Here is a 19047-nt window from a genome sequence, read left to right as displayed (position 1 = left end):
TTAGTGGAAATGTAAATTGGTACAGCCACGATGGAGAGCAGTATGGAGGTTCCTTAAAAATCATGATCCAGCAATCCCACTCCTGAGAATATATCCAGAGGAAACCATAATTCAAAAAGATTCATGGACCCAGTGTTTGTTGCAGAGCTGTTTACAGTAGACAGGACATGGAAGCAACCTAAACGTCCATCGACAGAGGAATGGGTAAAGAGATGTGGTGCATATATACAATGAAATCTCAGTCATAAAAAAGAACATGATGCCATTTGCAGTAACATGGACGGACCGAGAGATTGTCATACTGAGTGAAGTCAGCCAGATAAAGACAAATATGATATCACTTACATGTGGAATCTAAAGAAATGGTACAAACGAACCTATTTACAATATAGAAGTTGAGACACAGATGTAGAAAACAAAGTGTGGTAACCAGGGGAAAAGGCGGGGGCTAAATTGGGAGCTTGGGATTGACACATATACACTACTATATATAGACTAGATAACTAACAAGAACCGGAAGCACAGGGAACTTTTTTCAATACTCTGTCATGACCTCTATGGGAACAGAATCTTAAAAGAAGAGTGGATATATGTGTGTGTATAACTGACTCACCTTGCTGTACAGCAGAAACTAGCCACATTATAAATCAACTATTTGTTGTTGTTGAGTTGCTATGTCATGTCCAAGTCTTGGCGACCCCAAAGACTACAGCCCGCTAGGCTTCTCTGTATTTCAATTTTTTCAATGCAGTATAAACTGTTTTTCAGCATTGTTGCTTAATTGTCATGTGAGTTTAGAAGAGGTAAATCGAAACACCTATTAAGACTGAAGAGCCCTTTTGTCCTTTCTATTATCGGGCCTTTTAAACCATTATGTGTGAAAACTTGCTGCAGCGCTCACAAAGGCTGTCATTGAAGCATTAATGACAGGGACTGAAATCTCTGTACCTCCATATCCCTATGTCTGATATAGTACCTGGGCCCTCACAGTTACCTAATAAAGAAGGAAATAAAAACCAGTTTTTCTGTTTTCCTTTTAGAGTAAAGAAGTCCATTGAATTTGAATTCAATCAAGGAAGTTGATTCGGGAAGGGCTTAGTCGCTTCAGTCGTCTCTGACTCTTTGCGACCCCATGGACTGTAGCCCACCAGGCTCCTCTGTCCATGGGATTCTCCAGGCAAGAATACTGGAGTGGGTTGCCGTTTCCTTCTCCAGGGGATCTTCCCAACCCAGGGATGGAACCTGCATTTCTTGTGTCTCCTGCATTGGCAGGCGGATTCTTTACCACCTGATTAGGGAATCACACACACAGATACATTTGCAACCAATTTATGTCCCTTTACTGTGGATTTGGAATTTTCTTTATGAATATTAGGGGTTTTGAATATCTAGTTGACAGCTACCTACTTACAGTAATGGATAGAACACAGTGATGGGAAATATTACAGGAGTTAGATAATTAGGTAAAATCTTGGTTCTACGCATCAGTTAACCATGGATAAGACTGTATTTCACCTTAGGTATTTTCTAGAAGTTTCACTTTTCTCCTCTGTGACATTGGAATATTAGTACTATTTTGCGGGGTTGTTGGAAGGCTTAGAGGCATAAACTCTGTGTTTAATATAAAGTCTCTTGTCATGTAGGCACTGAATAAGTTGTTGCTGTTACTGCTATTTTCTATTTTAATTTTTAAAAACTCGGTTATACTTCTTGACAAATAGTCATTTTGTTGGATGGTATTCAAGCCTGTGAAATCTGTGAATCTGTTCTATAGACATAATTTTTTCAACCTGTGTAAGTTTAAATACAGAACAATCCTGTTGCTCTGGGTAACTTCGGCTCAATTGTTTCCTGTCTGTGAAAATATCACCGTTTGTTTAATAGCTTCTGTCAGAATGGGGTTAAGGCAACCTACAGAATAGTAGTAAAATCGGGTTTAAACAAATCTGTCTGTTTATACTTAATTCTCTCTACTTACTGATAGAATGAACAGTTTTATTAGAAAATAATCAGCGTGTGGATCTCTCTTTTCTACATTCGCTCCACCTTCACCACACAGAGCCTCTTAATCTTCCAGTGATTCTTGCTGAGTTGGGTTCTTAACAGATAACAATGAATTTTAAGTACAGTATTTACCGCACTCTTCATTCTCTGGGGAAACTGATTTGATAGGAACAGCAGATTTGGAGTTCTGACCTGGGGCGATGTAGAGAATTTACAGAAAAAATAAATAACTCGGCAGAGTAAACAGTATCTTTTGAGAACTTATCATTCCCTCTCCAGAAAAGGCTAGCAGAGTGATTCTTCTGCTATGTATCTTACTTTGTTGGAGACATAAATCTCAGTTATAAAATCAGTTGAGGACTCTGCAACTTTACAAAACACATGCTTGTGGGCTTCACAGAGTTCCTACAGATCAGAGCATCCAGCTCATTCCCATTCCCTCAGGAATGTTTCACTGGAGGCTTGAGACACGTGAGTTAATAGGGTTCATGATCTCCATTCTGTTTTTCCTCTTCGCAGGTCTCCTAAGAGGATTAATTTACGCATCCTATTTCAATAGAGACTTTCACACCAAAAATGTCAAATTATTACCCACATCATTTTTTGTCACTTATTAGTGAAGTCTCAATTGCCAAGTCCCCCTTCCACGTGAGAAGTTCACGTGGGAGATGAGTCCTGACTTTTCCGCAGTCACCCCACTGAAGCTCAGCACCTGGGAAATTCTGTGTGCAAACCTCAACCTGCAGACAGACAGTCCCGTCTTACCCTGCAGTCCTTCAGTAAAGACAAGTTTCATCCTGCTTGGTAAGTGGGTATGTGTTAAATTCTCACAGTCCAGTCTTTTTGCCTTTTTATCAGCCACACAAATTCCCCAAATTGTTTGCTTTTCTAGTCAAAAGCAATAAAAAAAATTAAAATGGAAACAACCCTTATGGTAATGAGCTCTTATTTTGTGGCGCGAGTCCAGCGGTCTTTGCAGGGGGCCCCTTGTAGTTTGCTGGGCCCCAGCCAGCGCCCGTGGAGGACACACGGGGTGGGAGGACCCACGGCCTCTCCCTGCGGCAGTGGAGCTGAGCCGACAGCCCTCGGTCAAGGCCTGGGCCCTGCAGAACTCCACCTGAGAACCCTGATTTGGGCCCCTTCTCCAATTGCACCCACTGACTTCCAAGAGGTTTCCCCTAACATTTACAGGGTGATTGAGAATAGGTCCAGAGAGAAAGTAGAATGGTGACGGCCAGGGAGTGAGGGCGGGGACAGTGGCGAGAATGGAGAGTCATGGTTTAACGGCAGAGTTTCAGAGTCCAAGATGAAGAGAGCCCTGGATGGCGCTGTTGGTTGCACAGTGTGAATGTGTTAATACCGCTGAACTTAAAATTACTTAAGATGGTAAATTTTACGTTATGTGGATTTTACCATGATTTTTTAAAGTGAGGGCAAAAGAGTAAGTCCAGAGTTATCACCACACCTTTTAAGGAAACAGGCTCAGTGCCACTTCAGAGTCTGGGCTCAGATGCCATCTTCTTCATCCTCGTCCTAGTTTCCTCAGAGGGCAGCTCTGGGCCTCCAGCCATTGATCCCACTCTCAGCAGGAGTCACGGCCTGTACCCGCCTGTGGGACCCTCTGTGCAGCTCACGTTTGAGCGTTGGAGAGAAGGGCCCCAGGGTGGCTTGGTGACCCGCAATCCCCACTGCTTCTCCCGGGCTTGGTGGCATGCAGGCTCATTCGTCTCTGTGCCCAGGCCTCCATCTACAGCACAATTTGGAAGCTGCTCTACCCTGGGGAACTTTCATCTTAGATGATTTTCTACTGAGGGAGAAGGTAAGAGCGGTGCTCTGATGCTCTAAGAATTTGAGGCACCATCAGAATGGCCACCAGCAGAAAATCTACAAACAATAAATGCTGGAGAATATGTGAAGAAAAGGGAACCCTCTTGCACTGATGGTGGAAATGTAAATTGATACAGCCACCATGGAGAACAACAAGGAGATGCCTTAAAAAACTAGGAGTAAAACTACCACGTGACCCAGTGTGGGGGTCATATGGGGTCATATACTCCCACTACTGGGCATACACCCTGAGAAAATCATAATTCCAAAAGACACATGTACCCCAGTGTTCAGAGAAGCACTATCTACAATAGCCAGGACACGGAGACATCCTAGATGTTCATCGACAGGTGAATGGATAAAGATGTACATATATACCGTGGAGTATTACTCGGCCGTGAAAAGGAATGAGTCAGTTGTAGTGATGTGGATGAAACTAGAGGCTGTTACACAAAGTGGAGTTAAGTCAGAAAGAGAAGAACAAATATTGTATATTAGTGCATACATAGGGAATCTAGAAAAATGGTACCGATGAACCTATTTGCAGGGCAGGAACAGAGAGGCAGACACAGAGAACAGACTTGTGGGCACAGCAGGGAAAGGAAAAGGTGGGGCAAACTGAGGGTAGCACTGACGTATACACCCTACTGTGTGTAAAGCAGCTGGTGGGAAGCTGCTTGTATGGCACAGGGAGCCCAGCTTGGTGCTCTGTGATGACCTAGAGGGCTGGGGGCAGGAGGCAGACTCAAGAGGGAGGGGATATATGTTTGTTTATAGCTGATTCATGTTATTATAGAGCAGAGACCAACACAACATCATAAAGCAATTATCCTCCAATTAAAAAATTTAAAGATTCAAGTATCCCAAACTTCAAAGTTTTCCACCCCATGACTTTTTCCTAATCCACCTCTCCTCACAAACTTGCCAAGAGAAAGAGTGGCTCTGACCTACCCTGCAATCTCTCTCCCCTCTTTCCCATTCCTTTCCATGGTTTCATATAATTTCGTACACTCTGCCATCCTCCTCCTCTGCTTTACTTTTCCACCTTAGCACTCAGGACTGTCTGATTTACTGCGGTAGTTGAAAAACGTATCTTTTTATCCGTCTGCTTTTTAGAACATATACCCCATGATGTCGGATCGTCCATCCTTTTTGTTCATTCCTGTATCTCGGGCCCCTAGAATAGTGCCTGGCACAGATTACGTGCTCAGTGATCATTTGTTGGATAAACGTGAATGAGGAACAGACTGAGAGCAGGTCCAGGGCCACTGACTGCCATTCCTGACTATGCTCAGGGGAGGACACCCAGCTCATCTTTCCCAGGGGCCACAGGGTTCGTCAGAGGGGCCCCCCCGACTCTGGCTGTGCCCCTGATAGCCTGAAATCTGGTGGATCCCCTCTTCATTGGTCACTGACCTGGTGGAGGGTACAATAGTGAAGGGGTTCTTTGTATGCATAAACTGAGTATCTCAGGCCTCACCCTTGTGTAGAGCCAAGGGAGATTATTCTGACACTGAAACATCAATCCGAGGTGCTCTCAACTCCCACCCCTGTAACTGCAGGCTCTCGACACCTCCTCCTGTCTGTGTTTCTGACATGTTCTTCCATGCAAACTTGGCCAAGGCACCTGCCCGCCACCCTGCTGCCAGTGCCCTCCTGAGGAAGGTCCCCATGATGTTAACCACTTGAACGACTTGGGGGTCTCCTCTCCACAGCCCTGGGGCTTCTCTGTGGGCTCTAGCGGGGTGATGGAGAGGACTCTGTAATGACCTGCCTGCCAGTGCAGGAGACATAAGAGACCTGGGTTCAATCCCTGGTGCAGGGAAACTCCCTGGAGAAGGAAATGGCAACCCACTCCAGTACTGTTGCCTGAAGAATCCCTTGGACAGGGTTGCAAAGAGTCGGAAATGACTGAAGTGACTTAGCACACGCACACACACACTGCTTCTGCTCAAAACTTCACTGGCCACAGCGCCTCTGGGGTCTGGGTCTGCAAGTTTTACAGGCAACCCGCCAGGCTGGTGGGGAGTGGGGCAGAGGGCTTGTTCACCTTGCTTCTCCTTCCAGGTGCTCACACAAAGTAACACCCCTCGACTGCTGCACGCAACACAGATGGGTCTGTGCAAACAGATTTCAGGGGCTGGGCACCTGCAGCTGTCACCCATGAGCCAGAAGTTTCCAGCCTCTGAGCCAACAGGACCCCCCCCCGTGTAGCTCACCCTCTTCTATTTCAAGGGTCCCCTAGGGCCGACCCACCCTCTGTTTCTGACTCAGTCTCACGCATGTGGATCTGGAGGCAAGTCTTAGCTCCCACACCCCCTGCTGGGAACACCATCCCAGTTCTTCTAGGGGATTCTGGGAAAGCCTGCTACAGCTTTCTGTGCACTAACCCATCTGTCTATCATCTATCTTTCTTTCTATCTTCCTTCCTTTCTTTGCATACATGCTGACTGAACGAAGCACAAACCAGCACAGCCTTAATGGACTGATGGCCACTTGCCCTAAATTCAAAAATTAGTATCCTTCATATCACAGCTAAGAGCTACCTGGTAGAGAAAAAAATATATCATTCTGAGGTCATCCTCCCGTGATGTCTTCCTTTACTTCAAAATCCAAAATTATGCCCTTTTTAGTGATGTCTTCCTTTACTTCAAAATCCAAAATTATGCCCTTTTTATGTCCCTTCCATGCATGTAGCCCCCATCCCCTCCCTACACAAAGTCTTGGTCAACTTGTGACACACATAGGCCTTGGGTTTGAAAAAATGTGGATTTTAACAAACTAATATGTAAATCCTTCCAAAGGGAATATGCTGTTTTCAGCATCTTTTAATGATCCGCTGCTGCTGCTGCTAAGTCTCGTCAGTCGTGTCCGACTCTGTGCAACCCCATAGACGGCGGCCCAACAGGCTCCTCTGTCCCTGGGATTCTCCAAGCAAGAACACTGGAGTGGGTTGCCATTTCCTTCTCCAATGCATGAAAGTGAAAAGTGAAAGTGAAGTCGCTCAGTTGTGTCTGACTCTTAGCAACCCCATGCATTGCAGCCGACCAGGCTCCTCCGTCCATGGGATTCTTTAGGCAAGAGTGCTGGAGTGGGTGATCTGGCTGTAGCTAAAAGATGCCTATTAAATGTCAGCAGTGGGACTAGTAGATGTTATTGTCTGAAGCGACCAAAGGTTGGTGCCCACCTCTGAACGGTGAAGGACAGTGGTCGTCGAGTTATAAATAAATCCCCAGCAGTGAGCTCCACGTGGCTGCTCCCGAGGCCATGAGGCCTCTCCCAGACCACATGTCTCTCTGCCGGTGTCGACGTGCCCTGGGCTTGCTGAGTCTCCTGTTACTTTGCACACGTGCCCTACTTTGCTTTAGGACAAACAAGTTTGCAGAAGCTCCCAACTTATGCTTCTCTTTAAAAATGACTCAAAGCTGAAAAAACAGTGAGGATCAACTGTTTTCAAAGGAGGAAGAAAAATGTGGAGGGCTTGTCAGTGCCGGGAAAAGCAGCACTAAACTTTGACCTGGAAGTATATACTATCTTTCTCCAAAGACTGTTTTTAAATGCCCCCCCAGCTAGTTCTCACATAGCAACAAGACAGTCTGCCCAAGTGGGGCAGTGGACCGCCTCTAAATCTCCGATCCAGGAACCTGCAGGCCTCAGGCCAGTTCTTTGCTAGATAGTGGCCTTGTGCGCTGTCTTTCAGGCTCCGTTCAAAGTCCATAATTTTTATAAATAAACGTTTCTTGTGGAAAGGGTATTTTAAGGTTGCTGTTTTGAGAGCCTGTTTTTCTAGAAAATGTGAACTGTTTTTATTATCAAATGTCTTTTAGCCTTGTGATCTGAAACAAAGTATCACAAAGGTCTGAATGTCATAAACTTGAAAAAAAAAAAACAACAACAACCTGCCTACGCCAGCATTTTAATACGTGAAGATGTCAATTTGTAATTAAGGCTCAAATTTTCAATCGCCTAAGTGGCTGACACTGATTCCACTTGGAATCACTGTTGATTTATTTATCCTGGAATAAGTGCAATGCCATTATGTCTTGGTGACAACAGAAATAAGCTTTGGCCAGGTCTGTACATAGTTTGGGGATGAAGAAAATAGGTTTTGAAAGGCAATGGGCATTGCTGATTATAGATTTTTATTAGGAACAGATGTGGGGCCCTGGTTTTCAGCAGGAGACAAACTGTTATTGAAACAAGCAGCTGACTAAGAACCATATAATATCTTCTTTTTTAGGACAGAAAAATAGTAACAAATTGAATTCAGAATCTTTTTCTTCAAGGGGTCGCCTAACCATCAGAAACAAACTCTAAGATACTTATTTATGCACATGTTGAACAGCCCACAACAAACACTGGGGGTGGAGGGAGCTGTTTGTGATAAGCAATCTCCAGGCTGAGAAAGAGGTTTAGAAAGAAATTATAAAGAACTTCTTTTACCACTGTGCTTCAGATTGCTAACCCTAACCTAGAGTCTGTCACACACAGTGAAGTCAGAAAGAGAAAAAAAAAATCATATATTAATGTATATATGTGGAATCTAGAAAAATGGTACAGATGGAACCTATTCACAAGGCAGCAATAGAGACACAGATATGTGGACACACTGGGGAAGGGGAAGGTGGGATGAATTGGGAGTGTAGCGTTGACGGATATTCACTACCATATGTAAAACAGATAGCTAGTGGGAACCTTAGAGCTCAACATTCAGCAAACTAAGATCATGGCATCCGGTCCCATCACTTCATGGGAAATAGACAGGGAAACAGTGGAAACAGTGGCTGACTTTATTTTTTGGGGCTCCAAAATCACTGCAGATGGTGACTGCAGCCAGGAAATTAAAAGATGCTTACTCCTTGGAAGGAAAGTTATGACCAACCTAGACAGCATATTCAAAAGCAGAGACATTACTTTCCCAACAAAGGTCCATCTAGTCAAGGCTATGGTTTTTCCAGTCATCATGTATGGATGTGAGAGTTGGACTATAAAGAAGGCTGAGTGCCGAAGAATTGATGCTTTTGAACTGTGGTGTTGAAGAAGACTCTTGAGAGTCCCTTGGACTGCAAGGCGATCCAACCAGTCCATCCTAAAGGAGATCAGTCCTGAGTGTTCATTGGAAGGACTGATGCTGAAGCTGAAACTCCAATACTTTGGCCACCTCATGCGAAGAGTTGACTCATTGGAAAAGACCCTGATACTGGGAAAGATTGAGGACAGGAGGAGAAAGGGACGAGAGGATGAGATGGATGGCATCACCAACTTGATGGACATGAATTTGGGTAAATTCCGGGAGTTGGTGATGGACAAGGAGGCCTGGCGTGCTGCAACTCATGGGGTCGCAAAGAGTCAGACACGACTGAGCGACTGAACTGAACTGAAGTGGGAACCTGCTATCTAGTACAGGGAGCTCAGCTCGGTGCTCTGTGATGACCTAGAGAGACGGGATGGTGGGTGGGTGGGAAGGAGGTCCCAGAGGGAGGGGGGTGGGTGGGTGTGTGTGTGGGTGTGTGTGCGTGTGCATGTGTGTATACACGCACACACATCCAAACACACATCTAGCTGATTCATGTTGTTGTACAGCAGAAACTAATACAGCATTGTAAAGGAATTATACTACAATTTAAAAAATCATAATTGTAAAGAACTTCTTTTCAATTGCGTCAGATCACTTCACTCTAAATTTTGTTTACGGCTGCCCCATTTAACAGTTTCATAAAGCGATGCCTGCAATGCGGGAGACATGGGTTCAATTCCTGGGTCGGGAAGATCCCCTGGAGAAGGAAATGGCAACCCACTCCAGTATTCTTGCCTGGAGAACCCCATGGACAGAGAAGCCTGGTGGGCTATAGTCCACAGGGTCGCAAAGAGTCGGACACGACTGAGCAACAACAACAAAAAATCCTCTTAGTATGGAGCAGTACCAATGCTAAGTTACATACTGTATGATCATTTTGTGTATTACAGGCCTATTTCCCTCCCCCTCCAAGGACAGAGTGAGCATTTTGGATTACTTGCTGCCCAGTTTGAGGCTGTGTCAGCTAAGGCGACTGTCGACATTACAGACATTACAGATGATTTCCATCTGTCTCTGCCATCCTCTTTTGTCCCCAGTCATTTATTGAGACATCCCCCCCACTTCATTTCATTTAATAACACTTCCCAGAAATTTCAGATGATGCCTCCAGTCTTATGCCATTGGCCAGCACTTATTCACATGTCCACACTTAGTTTCAAAAGGAGTCTGGGAAATGGAGAATGATCCTGAGTGGGCCATGTGCCAAGTTAAAGAATCAGGGTTCGACTTTATAAAAGTGAGGCTGGGACCCGGGACCCTTTGCTGCAATGCTTGCTCCTGGACAGATGTCTCTTTGAACAGCAACAGTAACTGTGTGCCTGTGCAGTTGGGGCATATTCTACAAAAAACCCACAGAGCACAAGTGCCATTTCTGAAGAGCCGGGAGCAAGAACGAAGGGTCGGGAACAAAAAGCAGGGTGCTGCACACGCCCCCTGCACACAATGCCACCAAAAGGCTGGGCAAACCACCGAAGCCACCCCTCGGGCCTGACTCCTGGACACGCCCCTACCCTCACCCCATATAAGAACCAGGGTGCCCTGCCTTGGTGAGTGAGCAAGTGAGGGAACCTGTTGTTCGTTCTCACTCCCTGCTCCTGCAGCAGGAGCCCCAAGAAAACCTTGCCTGAATTTCCTGTCTGGCCTCTGATCAATTTCTATTGATTAAGGAGGCCAAGAACCCTGGTGGGTAACAGAAGGGGAAATGGATACAGGGATTAACTAGTAGGCTATACCAATGACTTGTACCAATTTACACTATCATCAAGGTATGAGAGTTCCTTTTCCTCCATAGTGTTCATTAAAATCAGGTATTGTCAGATACTTTTTGTCAATCTGATAGACACTCATTTTTTTTTAATATTCATATAATACCACCATTGCCTTCCCCTCCCAGACAACCCATCTATTTGCGTGCTCAGATGCTGTCGTGTCCAGCTCTTTGCAACCCCATGGTTTGTAGCCTGCCAGGCTCCTCTGTCCATAGGATTTCCCAGGCAAGAATACTGCAGTGAGTTGCCATTTCCTCCTCCAGGGAATCTTCCTGACCCAGGGATTGAACCTGTGTCTCTTATGTCTCCTGCACTGGCAGGTGGATTTTTATCATTAGTGCCTAATATATTTATATTTATTATATATATTTATTTATACATATAAATATATATATTTATTATATATATATTTATTATATTTATATAGGTGCTAATATTATAATATATTTATAATATTAATATATTAGGGCAGCCCCTAACATATTTAATATATATTCATATTATATAGGATGGAAACTATTTGGTATGCTATACAGTCCATGGGATTCTCCAGGCCAGAATACTGGAGTGGGCAGCACCTTTCCCTTCTCCAGGGGATCTTCGCAACCCAGGTCTCCCGCTGAGCCACCAGGGAAACCCAACTGGTACACACCTATTTTGAATTCTTTAGTTCATAAATGGTTGCATTATATGTCTTTTTCCACCAAGCACTGTGTTTTCAAGGTCTTGCTATGGGCACAGCTGTTCTGTTGCTTCTGTATCATATCCTGTGATTTTCACCCATACATCTTACTTGTCCATCCTCTCACTGATGGACACTCAGGTTGCCTCTAATTCTCTGCTCTAATTCTCCGACATCACTTATGGCCTTACAACAAACTGAGGTTCAGGGCTTTCCTAGTGGCTCAGTGGTAAAGAATACCTGCCAATGCAGGAGACCTGGGTTCGATCCCTGACCCAGGAGGATGCTACATGTCACAGAGCAGCTGAGCCTGTGCGCCACAACTACTGAGCCTGCACTCTAGAGCCCGGGAGCCCCAACTACTGTAGCCTGCACGCCCAGAGCTTGTGCTCCGCAACAAGAGGAGCCGCCACAATAAGAAGCCCCTGCACCACAACTGGAGAGAAGCCCCCACTCGCCGCAACTAGAGAAGAGCCTGTGCGACAACGAAGACCCAGTGCGGCCAAAGATAAATAAACAAAATCATGAAAAAGAAAACTGAGGTTCAGAGAAGTTAAAAAAAAGTTAGTGCCAAGTCCACAAAAACAGACATGTGGCTAACTGGTACATGATAGAGAGCCCAGGAATAAACTCACACATCTACAGTCAATCTTCAACAAAGGAGGCAAGAATATACAGGGGGGAAAAGACAGTCTCTTAAGCAAGTGGTGTTGGGAAAGTTGGACAGCCGCATGTAAATCAATGAAATTAGAACTTACTCTCACACCCTACACAAAAATAAACTCAAAATGGCTTAAGCATTTAAATATATAAGACTTGATACCATAAAACTCCCAGAAGAGAACATAGGCAAAACATTCTCTGACATAAATCATACCAGTGTTTTCTTAGGTCTCCCATGGCAACAGAAATAAGAGCAAAAAATAAATAAATGGGACCTAATCAAACTTACAAGCTTTTGCACAACAAAGGAAACCATAAGCAAAATGAAAAGACAGCCTACAGACTGGGAGAAAATACTTGCAGATGATGCAACCAACACAGGTTTAATTTCAAAAATATCCAAACAGCTCAGTAAAAAAACAATGGCGTAGGACATTAGACCTAAACAGACATTTCTCCAAAGAAGACATACAGATGGCCAACAGGGGCATGAAAATATGCTCCTCGTCACTAATTAGTAGCGCATAAAAACTACAGTGAAGTGTCATCTCACACCAACCAGAACGGCCATTATTAGGAAGTCTACAAAGAACAAATGCTGGAGAGGGTGTGGAGCAAAGGGAATCCTCATATACTATAGGTAGGAATGTAAATTGGTGCAGCCACTATGGAGGACAGCATGGAGGTTCCTCAAAAACCTAAAAACAGAGCTACCTTATGAGCCAGCAATCCCACTCCTGGGCATATACCTGGACAAAACTATAATTCAAAATGATACAAGCTCCCAAATGTTCACAGTGACACTATTTAGACTAGAATGTCCATCATTAGATGAATGGATAAGGATGTGGTATCTACACACACACACAATGGAATACTACTCAGCCATAAAAAGGATGAAACTTGCCCATTTGCAGCAACATGGATACAACTAGAGATTATCATACTAGTGAAATAAATGTGAAATAAAAGTGAAATAAATCAGAAAGAGAAAGACAAATATATGCTATTGCTTCTATGTGGATTCTAAAATATGACACAAATGAACTTTATCTACAAAAGAGAAACAAACGTACAGATATAGAGAACAGATTTGTAGTTGCCAGGGTGGGGGAGGGATATACTGAGGGTTTGGGATTAGCAGATGCAAACTAGTATATATAGGATAAATAAACAACAGGATCCTACTGTGTAGCACAGGGAACTATATTCAATATCCTGTAATGAACCATAATGGAGAAGAATATGAAAAAGAATGAAAAAAATTTTTGATTGAAAAAAATGCCCCAAGTCCCATAGCTAATGTACCCTACTGTCATTGGTGAATGGTCTCTAGAAAGAAAGGGTACTAGAGAAATCCACTTGTAAGCAGAAAAGGTAAGTGTCTGGTGTAATTTCAGAGATTCCAGGTAAGCTTTCCTGCTCCAAAATCTCTCTTCCAATCAGCTCCAGTGATGCCTCAAAGTTAAAAGCGGAGATTCCTTTCTTTGACTTAATGCTTTCTGATTAGAATCCTAATAGACTGTAAATCTCATTGGTTATTTATGCCTTGTGATTAACTTAGTTTTCAGCCCTTTTTTGGAAGTAAAAGATTAGGTGAGCCACATAGTTACTGAGGGCTTACATGGCAGTGTATCAGTGGGGACTGTATTCAGCTATGAATGTGTATATGTTAGTTGCTCAGTCCTGTCCGACTCTTTGTGACCCCCTGGGCTGTATAGCCTGCCAGGCTCCTCTGTCCATGGAATTCTCTAGGCAAGAATACTGGAGTAGGTAAGCCATTCCCTTCTCCAGGGCATCTTCCTGACTCAGAGATCAAACCGGGGTTCTCCTGCCTTGCAGGCGGATTCTTTACTGTCTAAGCCACCAGGAAAGCCCTATAGCTATTGAGGGGTTAAAGGGCAGTGTATCAGTTGAGACTGTGTTCAGCTATGAATATATTAATGTAAAAACAGTGGCTTCAACAGATGGGAGTTCCAAGTGGTTCTCACAGCCTGATCTCTGACCAGTGGAATGAACATCACCTGGGAACTCGGTCCAAGTCCTATGCCAGAACTTTGGAATCAGATACTCTGAGGCAGGGGCCCAGAAACCTGTGTTTTAATGAGCCCTCCAGGTGATGAAGATGCCCACTGGAGTATGGGGACCACAGGGGTTATTCTAACTGGAAGCCCAGGGTTGAAGCAGTTGGGGCTGGTACTCTGCCTTAGCAATGCTGAGGATGCCAGCTGCTTCTCTCCCTCTGCTCTGACATATTCAGCATACGATTCTCATCTTCGTGGGAGCAAGATGTACTCTAGAACAGGGGTCCCTAAACCCCAGGCCATGAACTGTCAGGAGCCAGGCCACACAGCAGGAGGTGATTGGCAGGGGGAACCGAAACCATCCACCTGCACTAGCCCCCCACGCCCCCCAAATCCAGGCCGTGGAAATACTGTCTTCCACAAAACTGGTCCCTGGTGCCAGAAGGTTGGGGACCACTGCTCTCGATGCCTCATCTGCACACCAGGTAGTAAAAATGGGCAAATCCACAATGAGTGGGTCTCGCATCTTTCCCAGACAGTCTCTGCTTATGTCTCCGTTGACAGTAAACATCACAGAGCCGTGCCGGGATACTACAGAGTCTGGCTGTCGAGTGAGTATGTGTTAACTGTGCATACCGCCATTGTCCCCTTATCCCGAAGAGGTTAGTAAGAGGGACGGTGGGGGTGGAGGCGTGGATGCTGTATGCGGGGAACTCGGTGGTCTCTGCTACTTGCACTTAAAAGCAGAGATGGGAGAAGCCAAAGTAGAGCAGTAAGGGGTCAAGAAGTCCTTAACCTGTGTCTGTCACAGTTGTTCTGGAGGCTGGCTTAACGTGGAGAGAAGAGGTCACCACTCTTGACGGGCTGGTACACTGCAGGGAGACAGCTATTTCACCTGGCAGGAACAACAGGCATTTAGATTTGTGGCCAGCGGTCCCCTCTTGTCCTCAGAGATCAGGAGACATTCTATCCTGCACAGTGACAAACCCAAAACACTAGCACCAGCACCAAGCAGGGCCTCCTGTGCAGCAAAAACCACAGAAGTGATTAGTAGTGGGACAGGAACAGGTTAAGGAAGGCTTGTTATGATGAGTTTGTTTACATGAGCTCCCCGCAGCCCAGGAGAAGAGATGATCATTTATTTTTGCCTCTCGGCCTTGAGCCTGTTCCCCGCCCCCCCCCCTTCCCCTGAGTTTATCTCTGCCTGTTGACTTAACTCTCCAGCTCAGGGAGTTCTTCATGTACTTCCTAGGTGTGCTTGGGAACAGGGACCCCGGTCGGAAAGAAAGTAAATATCTTTATCTTAGTCCTCCAAGGGCCATCGTTTGCAAAAGGAAAACCTAGAGCTGCCGTGCCTTCAGCCTGGGGAGGTTTATGAAATGCGGGGGAGATGCTTTACCCAGGGGTCCTCGGGCAGGATAGTGCTTCCTCCAGCCTCTGCCTGGGCGGAGCGGGGCCGCTGCTGCTCACTCGAGACCTTTCATGTCTCCCTGCTCCTGGGAGTGGGCTGTGCCCATCAACACTACAGGTGGGTCCCGTGCAAGTGCCAAACGAGCAGCTGCACAGCCCAGGGACTTTGAGCTGTTTGCAGCTCTCCTCTCTCTTTGTATCCCTGCCAGCTCTCACACACCTGGGATTTCACCAGCTGCCTGCCCACTGCGGCCCCCTTTCCCCCCTGCGACCTAATCCTCACGACACCTGCTCCTCTCCAGAGCAGCGAGTCTCATCCCCACCTTGCCTCAATAAGGCCTGGGGAGCTGTGAACAAGACCTATGCGTTTCATGCCTGGAACAGTCAACTCCCACTCATTTCATGGCAAATTAGGAGGGATTAAGGTTTACTGTGAAGAAAAGCTGGAGCTGACAATTAATCAGCTTGGTCATCTGGGGATCAAATTAAATTGGACCTGAGACCTTGGCTCTAAAATGGAATCAAATTCTTTCTTTGGCATGATGCATGTTTTGGATCACAGTGACAAAACACAGAACTGTCGCCATCTTCTTTCGTTGCCTATAGATTTTGGTTTAGCAATTTTAAAACACAGCAAGGGGGTGAGGCAAGTACTGCAGTTTGGGTTTTTGAAGTGAATGCAGGCCTTCAATTCAGCAAAGTTATTTTGTCTTTCTTTTGTCTAAGAAGTCTCTCGGGTGCTGGGGGCAGTAAGTGATTTTGACCTCCGTGTCGTCACAGAGGTCAAAATCCAGTAAAAGATATGGAAGTGCTATTAATATAAATTTGACTATGGAGCACTAGAAATATTAAAAGCTATAGAAACTACCAGTTCTGATTGTGGACTGGCAGTGGAGTTACAGAGGAAGTGACATTTGAGCCGAAAGATGAGTGGTAGTTTTATACTTCCTTCGAGCAGACACTGGGGAGTGGCCTACAGTCAGGACTTTTTAATTGTGTCTGACATTGTTTTTGTACCATTACTGCTCCTAACATTCAGGGCATGACTACAGTCCAAGACTAAAAGAGGTAATCACCTTTGGAAACTGCCAACAAACATGAATAACTCTTCTGGGGCCAGCTTTTCTCGAGGAAGTAATAAAATGTACCCTTGTGGCCAATGACAGCATGAACGTCTCTTTCTGGCTCCCTCACTGCCTTGTGACTTTGAACAGGAAACATATCAATTCATTGCCCTTACAAATGTGGTTTCTTTATGATGGTTTGACCTAATCAACAAATGAGTTGTAAGTACTCCCTATGTGCTTGGTATTATTCACTGCCACTTCTCTGAGTCACAGAAGCACAGGAAAGATGAAAAATAGGGAACTGAAGGCACGCTAACGGCAATATAAGTAAAGAGACAGCCATGTTATTCTAAGACAGAGTATCATTTTCAGAAGTGGCCACGAAAGGTTTTATAGTTTGTAAAGGTTTAGAATTCTAACTTTTCTAGTAATTCTTAGCACGCACCCCAGAGCTCCCTCTTGGTTAGAGATTATTCACTGTGGTACACTTGATGGGCATCACCAGTATTTCTGGTCCTCTTTTTGGGAACACAGAAGGCTGCGTTTCTCTAGCCTCTTGAGTTTAGGCATGGCCATAGGTTTTACCAATGCAAAGTGAGCAGACATGGTATTTCCTATCTGAGTCAAAGCATCTAGCCACCAGTCCTCGGTTACAGGACCCGCTCCTCTGGCCTCAGTGTCATGGGAGCCCACTTCCATAAGCAGGTGTCTTGCTAAACCATTGAAGGAGGATCGTATACCTGAAGAGTCACACAGACCTGCGCCTAATGGGGAAAGGCAGTCAATGTGACGCCCAAGTTCTTTCCTTTATCCCTGCTGCCTCCCAGGATGCTTATCTAAATCAGTCCCTCCTGACTGAACTATTTTATCCATATTTACATAAATCCAAAGTCCATATGGACCAAGTAATTAGCTTCCCTCTTTTTAATGGTCTCTAGCCTCAGTCTCACTTGAATTCTGAATCAAGTGCCTGATGAGGTCAGTTGTCAAAGAAACCAGAGAGGAGAATGTAGACAGAACGAAGCAAGCTGTCCCAATTTCTAGAAAAAGCAAACCAAATAATTGGCCAATGGAGTCACCATTATGTTTGATAACAATATTTTTACAAAATACGCATATTAAACAAGAAACCCAGAACTTAAAAGCTCTAAAAATGTGGTCCACTCTTTTTTCTTTTTCTAGAAAAGGTGACTGTAATCCAACCAATGCATGTGTAAACAGTCCTCTAATGTCAGTTATCTCCAGTAAAGTTTTCACAATTTCATGTAGTAATTTGTTTTCCTAGTACCCCTGAATATAGATAAGCTCCCCAGCTTCTAGCCTTACAGTCCAGCACTGAGCTGTACACAGGACAGAGTGAGGCTTTATGAGGGAAGGGACCATGACAATCTTGTTAACTGGTAGATTTCAGTGCCTTAGTTTGATGCCCAGTAGGTAGTAAACTATTAGACACATTTGGAAAACAAATAAGACAAACATAAACATCCTATGCCCACTGACAAAGATGACAAAATAAACACAGAAATAAGAATGTGGGTTTACCAAAATGAAAGTTTTGTTTAGCCAATGACATGAAGGACTGTCACCTAAGATCTGCTAATGCAATCATAACTAAGTTACATAGGTTTACTTAAAGTCTAAGTTCAAAAATGGAAAATAACCCCTCCCTGTTATGTTTCAGCTGAAAACCTTAGATTTTTGTTTCATGCATATTAATATTAAAAAGAATTCTATTACTATTCGGAACATATATCTTGATATGCTTTTGAATTGTGATGCTAGAGAAGACAGCTGAGAGTCCCTTGGACAGTCAGGAGATCAAACCAGTGACTCCTAAAGTAAATCAACCCTGAATATTCATTGGAAGGACTGAAGCTGAAGCTCCAATAATTTGGCCACCTGATGCGAAGAGCCAACTTATTGGAAAAGACCCTGATGCTGGGAAACACTGAGGGCAGGAAGAGAAGAAGGCAACAGAGGATGAGATGGTTGGATGGCACCACTGATTTAATGGACATGAGTCTGAGCAAACTCCGAGATAGTGAAGAACAGGGAAGCCTGGTGTGCTGCAGTCCATGGGGTCACAAAGAGTGAGACACGACTTAACGACTGAAAAACAACAATACCTTGGAAAAAGACAAAATGAAAATTGGGGACTTTTGAGTTGGTGGGGTGCACTTCCAATGACCCTAAAGTGGCCAGGATGGAGGTCTGACTGACAAAAAGGAGTCAGTGGAATCTGCAAGGGGCTGTGGGGAGGATTGTGCAGAAGCAGTGAAAAGTGGATGCCTGGTTATAGATAAAGCAAGTTCTCATTCCACAATATTCTCTTCTTCTGCTGGGGTAAACCACAATTTGTATCATAACACCTGGAGGACTGCTATGAAAGTTCTGATTTTTCCCATTAGTTTTTCATTTAAATAAAAGATCCTGGGAAAAATCCAATATTGGGAAATGGGGACAAGTGGTGGAATAAAAAGATGTGTGCTCACCTCTTCTTAAAAAAACACCAAAATCACAACTG

The sequence above is a fragment of the Ovis aries genome, chromosome 20 (assembly GCF_016772045.2).
Source record: "Ovis aries strain OAR_USU_Benz2616 breed Rambouillet chromosome 20, ARS-UI_Ramb_v3.0, whole genome shotgun sequence".
Classification (NCBI taxonomy): domain Eukaryota; kingdom Metazoa; phylum Chordata; class Mammalia; order Artiodactyla; family Bovidae; genus Ovis; species Ovis aries.
The sequence above is the reverse complement of the archived record's forward strand: the minus strand, read 5'-3'. Positions refer to the sequence as shown.